The sequence below is a fragment of the Ranitomeya variabilis genome, chromosome 3, assembly GCF_051348905.1.
Source record: "Ranitomeya variabilis isolate aRanVar5 chromosome 3, aRanVar5.hap1, whole genome shotgun sequence".
NCBI lineage: Eukaryota > Metazoa > Chordata > Amphibia > Anura > Dendrobatidae > Ranitomeya > Ranitomeya variabilis.
In genome coordinates this window covers 22521570-22527800 of record NC_135234.1, presented here as the reverse complement: position 1 = coordinate 22527800, position 6231 = coordinate 22521570, and positions in this window count along the sequence as shown.

The following is a 6231-nucleotide window of genomic DNA, read 5'->3' as shown; positions in this document are numbered from 1 at the left end:
ACACTACATGGGCAGTGTGATATACTACGTGGGCTGTGTGATATACTGCGTGGGCTCTGCTATATACTACATGGGCAGTGTGATATACTGCGGGTGCTCTGCTATATACTACATGGGCAGTGTGATATACTGCATGGGCTGTGTGATATACTGCGAGGGCTGTGCTATATACTACATGGGCAGTGTTATATACTAAGTGGGCTGTGTGATATACTGCGGGGCTGTGCTATATACTACATGGGGAGTGATATATACTGCGTGGGCTGTGTTATATACTGCGTGGGCTGTGCTATATACTACGTGCCCTGTGTTATATACTGCGTGGCCTGTGTTATATACTACGTCGCCTGTGTTATATACTACGTGGCTGCTATATACTGCGTGGGCTGTGTTATATAGTACGTGGGTTGTGTTATATACTGCGTGGCCTGTATTAACGCATCGGGTATTCTAGAATATGTATGTATGTATGTATATAGCAGCCACATAGTATATAGCACAGGCCACGTAGTATTTGTCTGCTATATACTACATGGCTCCTATATACTACGTGGCCTGTGCTATATACTATGTGGCTGCTATATACACACATAGATACATATTCTAGAATACCCGAAGCGTTAGAATCGGGCCACCATCCATTTATATTTGGTGATTTATTTTTTCTTTATCATTTATGGCATCTAACCAAGCTCTTTTATACTGGGTCTGGGTTTTATATTATTCAATTAAAAGTGAAGTTTTAAAGGGATTACATATACGTATTGGATTTATTAATTCCTAAATACATTTTTTTTTTGTCTGTCTGTTTGGATGATAAATCAGAGATTTGCTGATCCCAGTTCACATTGATTAATTTTTATACAATTCTCAGTTTTGCTTCTGTGATTGGACAAGTGTATGACCCCTGTATTTCTGCAGGACACATCCACCACTAGGGGGAGCTCACCGAAGACCCATGTATACACGCTCCTTACAGACTGTAAATAAGTGCAGGTGGTTGGGGTATATATTAGTTTAAGTAGCCTGGTGGCTGTTTTTTTTTCAAGGGGTCTGGTCTGGGGTTGGAATTTATGGGTCAAATATGGGGTCTGTATTTATGTAGGGGATCCGGTTTGGGGTCTCTATTTCTAGTGGTCTGATTTGAGTCTTGTCTAGGGGCTATGTTTTTATGGGGACTGGGCTGGGGTCTGTATTTATTTAGAAGATCTGTTCACAGGTCTATGTTTTTTCAGGGGTCTAATTCATTTAAAGGTCTGGTTTGTGCTGTGTATTTATTAGGAGGTCTCATCTGAGGTCTATATTAATTTACAGGGTCTGGTTTAGGGTCCCTGTTTTTAGGGGTCTGATATGATTCTGTATATAGATCTCTTTGGGGGTCTAGACTGAGGTCAGTATTATTGATAGGTTTCGTATAGGGTTTTTGTTATTTAGGGGACTGGTCTGGGGTCTGTGTTTTTTAGGGGTCTAGGGTCTCTATTTAAGGGGTCTGGTCAGCATCTGTATTAGGGTCTGTGGATTGTATTTGTTTAGGGTGGCTGCGGTCTGTGTTTTGGGGGGTTTGGTCAGCATCTGTGTCATTTAGGGGACTAGTGTGGAGTCTATTTTAACTATAGGACTGATCTGGGGTCTATGTTATTTAGGGGACTGGTCTGGGGTCTATGTTATTTAGGGGACTGGTCTGGGGGTCTGTACTTATTTAGGAAAGGTTGGGGTGTATGTTATTTAGGGGATTGGTCTGAGGTCTGTATTTAGGGGACTGGCTGGGGTCTGTTATTTAACGAACTGGCCTGGGGTCTATGTTATTTAGGGGACTGATCTGGGGTCTATGTTATTTAGGGGATTGGTCTAGGGTCTATATTTAGGGGACTGGTCTGGGGTCTGCATTTAGTGGACTGGTCTGGGGCTCGTATTTAGCATCTTTGGCCTGGGATCTGTAATATTTAATGGCTCTGGTTCTGAGGTCTGTATTTATTTAGGAATCTGGTCAAATGTGTGTATTTAATCAGGGGCCTGGTCTGGGGTCTTTATTACTTAGGTGGTCTGATATGGGAAAATGAATCAATTTCTGTGGTCTATATTCTTTTGCCTATGAGATGATTCACAAATAGCCTGTAATCCCATTATCATCGGATTCCCAGGATCCCAGGTGGTGTCTATATAACAGGAAGAACCAGGAGACAAATCCGGGTGGAGTTCCCCTTTAAGTGAGTGTTTTGTATAGCGGAAGGTCCACAACTCGTTTTCTTTTGTGCTGATTTCGAAAAGGCATTTAACCTGCTCAACCGGTGGAGAAATGTATTCAGGGCAGAATTAAATATGCAAATATATGCGTAATGAATGCAGAAATATGCATCAAAGGTGTATAACTATGCAAATGCTTCCAGTCCTGGCATCTCGCAGTCAGGAACATGGACGTGGTGGGGAATGAAGGATGAAGATGATGATGATGATGAGGATGAGGATGATGGCCGTCTCCTGCCTTATAAAAAGTCCTTAGTGGCTTTTTTCGATTCCTACGTAAGCAGTAATGGTGGCAATAATGGAGGCGTTCTCTGGGTATAACCCCCTCCAGCCCCGTGTCCCCCACTAGTTTCGCGGCCGCGTCCTGGTATTTTTCCGTGCGATGCGCCCGGCGCTCAGTGTGACCTCAGTAGGGAGCAGATAACTGATCGCACGCGGTTTGGCGACTGCGGCACGTTATCTCCGGCCAGACACAAAACAGGACGCGACACTCGTCTGCACACGCCGCCTCTATTTATATCCTATAATGCTTCCTCCCGCTGCCGAGACCACCACGGACCCCAAATCCCATCCTAGAGCCAAACGAGGACAGGACACAGGGTCTGATGGACAACAACTCCCATCATTACTAATATTAACGCCAGCGATGGAATAATGATCCTTATTAGAGATCGATCTGCAGAGGATCAAGTTCGAGTCAAACTTCCTGAACTCCGAGGTTTTACAATCTGCGATAAGATTCGGGGTTCACAATAAAAAATAAATGCATGGCGCCATTCCACCCATGCTGCACACTCAGGAGAAATGGCGTCTGGCGTGGTGGCGCGGGCTTCCCTATGATGCCCTGCAGCAATCTGATCACATAGCGTAGCACAGCCGTGGCCCCCCAACGTGTCCCTCCTGCTTCCTAGTACGTGCATGCGCGTGCCCCCCCCCCCAGGTTCTTACAGGGGCAGCACGCACATATACTAAATCCACCTGCAAAATGGCTCCCAGCCACGAGCTGGGAAGCATCGTGTATAAAAGACTCCCGCGCCCCTAGTGAGTCACCAAGCAACATGTAGAATCATTAGTCAGTAAGGTGTACTAATAGTGAGTTTCCCGGTGTGGTCAGTCCTGTATTCAAAGTCACCGGGTCCCAGTGTGGCCAGTCCTGTATCCATAGTCCCCTGGTCCTGGTGCGTCTACTGCCTGAACCTCATCCTCTGGTCCTGGAGCATCTAGTGCCTAAACCTCATCCTCTGGTCACAGAGCAGCCAATGCCTGAACCTTGTCCCTTGGTCCTGGTGTGGCTAGTCCTGTTCCCAAAGTCCCCCAGTCCCAGTGTTACCAGTGCATTAACATTATCCTCTGGTCCATGAGTCCTGATCCATTATCCTAGACTGACATATTTGATCTAAGCCCTAAATCAGTGTCAGCGTACCTGACCCCTGGGGTCAGCAGTAGCAGTACTGGCGCCTGCCTAGGAGTGGTATTTAGTGGCTTCCTGCAGCCCAGGCTGTCTCCACCATCAGGGGCTCCAGTGAACAGAAGGTAGCCGCTTATCTATGCCCCTCCTGGGCAGGACCGGCCCTGTGGCTCAGTGGGTCCACAAATCCACATTCTCCACGGCAGGGCATAACATGAAACGCACCATTAAAAAAAAAATAAAATAAATAAACAGTGTGCGCCTTTTGTAAAGTAATTTGTTGAGCCGTTTCATTGCTCCAATAGTCCAGTATTATAGTCCAATATTAGACCAGAAGTCAGTGGCTATTTGCACGTATTTGCTTGTTGGAAATGATTCTACCGAGGTTTTGTAGTCGCATCCTATTTTGGAAAGGCACAAAGTCTTTTTTTTTTTTAAATTCTTCAACTTTAACATAAAAGGTTTCTTTATTTTTGGAATACCTGATTAATTGTCTACTCTAAATACTGTACACCCCGCAGTTACTCTGTCGCTATTGTCGCATGTTCATTACCGGTCGTGAACCTAAATTTAGCAACTTCGCAACCGAGTATTTTACGTTACATTAAAATATGCAAATTGTCTCTTCAGAGAGGAAGAGGACTAGAACTCTAGTGCCACCTATTGGATGTATACATTTTTGATGCGTTTTTGACACGGTTTTTGTGCTTTTTTTTTGCAGTTTTTCCCAATGCATAGAATAGCGGGAAAAACGTGGAAAATCCGCAAAATTAATGAACATGCTGCTTTTTTTACCGCGATGCATTTTTTTTTTTTTCGGAAAAAAACGCATCATGCGCACAAAAATTGCAGAGTGCATTCTAAATGATAGGATGCATAATGTATGCGTTTTTAATGAGTTTTTATAGCGAAAAAACGTGAAAAAAACGCGAAAAAACCTGAACATGTGCACATACCCTTAGGCAACCCTAAAAAGTCTGATACTGCAGTTTGTTGTTAAATATGTTGCTGGTTACCTCTGCACTCTAAAAATACTGTTTTCATTACAGAGCTTAAAAACATGTTCAGTTGACTCAAACGGGAACTCAAAATATTCTTCACATATTGTCCAGTCAATTAGAGGTTTGGTTATTCAATTTGCATTAATTTATTAGCTGCAAATCGATTTTTGGGAGGAAATTTGGCAAAGGCGACTGTAAAAAATCTGCTCATTTCTAATCCCTATTTGTTGATCATTATCAAAAAATGTAAAAAAAAATCAGACCTGTATGTATAAAAATATAACTACTATAATACTGCGTCCTATGTACAAGAATATAACTACTATAATACTGCCCCTATGTACAAGAATATAACTACTATACTACTGCTCCTATGTACAAGAATATAACTACTATAATACTGCTCCTATGTACAAGAATATAACTACTATAATACTGCCCCCTATGTACAAGAATATAACTACTATAATACTGCTCCTATGTACAAGAATATAACTACTATAATACTGTCCCCTATGTACAAGAATATAACTACTATAATACTGCCCCTATGTACAAGAATATAACTACTATAATACTGTCCCCATGTACAGGAATATAACTACTATAATACTGTTCCTATGTACAAGAATATACCTACTATAATACTGCTCCTATGTACAAGAATATAACTACTATAATACTGCCCCTATGTACAAGAATATAACTACTATAATACTGCCCCTATGTACAAGAATATAACTACTATAATACTGCCACTGCCCCTATGTACAAGAATATAACTACTATAATACTGCTCTCTATGTACAAGAATATAACTACTATAATACTGTCCCCATGTACAGGAATATAACTACTATAATACTGCTCCTATGTACAAGAATATAACTACTATAATACTGCCACTGCCCCTATGTACAAGAATATAACTACTATAATACTGCTCCTATGTACAAGAATATAACTACTATAATACTGCCACTGCCCCTATGTACAAGAATATAACTACTATAATACTGCTCTCTATGTACAAGAATATAGCTACTATAATACTGCTCCTATGTACAAGAATATAACTACTATAATACTGCCCCTATGTACAAGAATATAACTACTATAATACTGCTCTCTATGTACAAGAATATAGCTACTATAATACTGCTCCTATGTACAAGAATATAACTACTATAATACTGCCCCCTATGTACAAGAATATAACTACTATAATACTGCTCCTATGTACAAGAATATAACTACTATAATACTGCCCCTATGTACAAGAATATAACTACTATAATACTGCTCCTGTATACAAGAATATAACTACTATAATACTGCTCCTATATACCAGAATATAACTACTATAATACTGCCCCCTATGTACAAGAATATAACTACTATAATACTGCTCCTATGTACAAGAATATAACTACTAAAATACTGCCCCTATGTACAAGAGTATAACTACTATAATACTGCCCCTATGTATAAGAATATAACTACTATAATACTGCCCCCTATGTACAAGAATATATGTACTATAATACTGCTCCTATGTACAAGAGTATAACTACTATA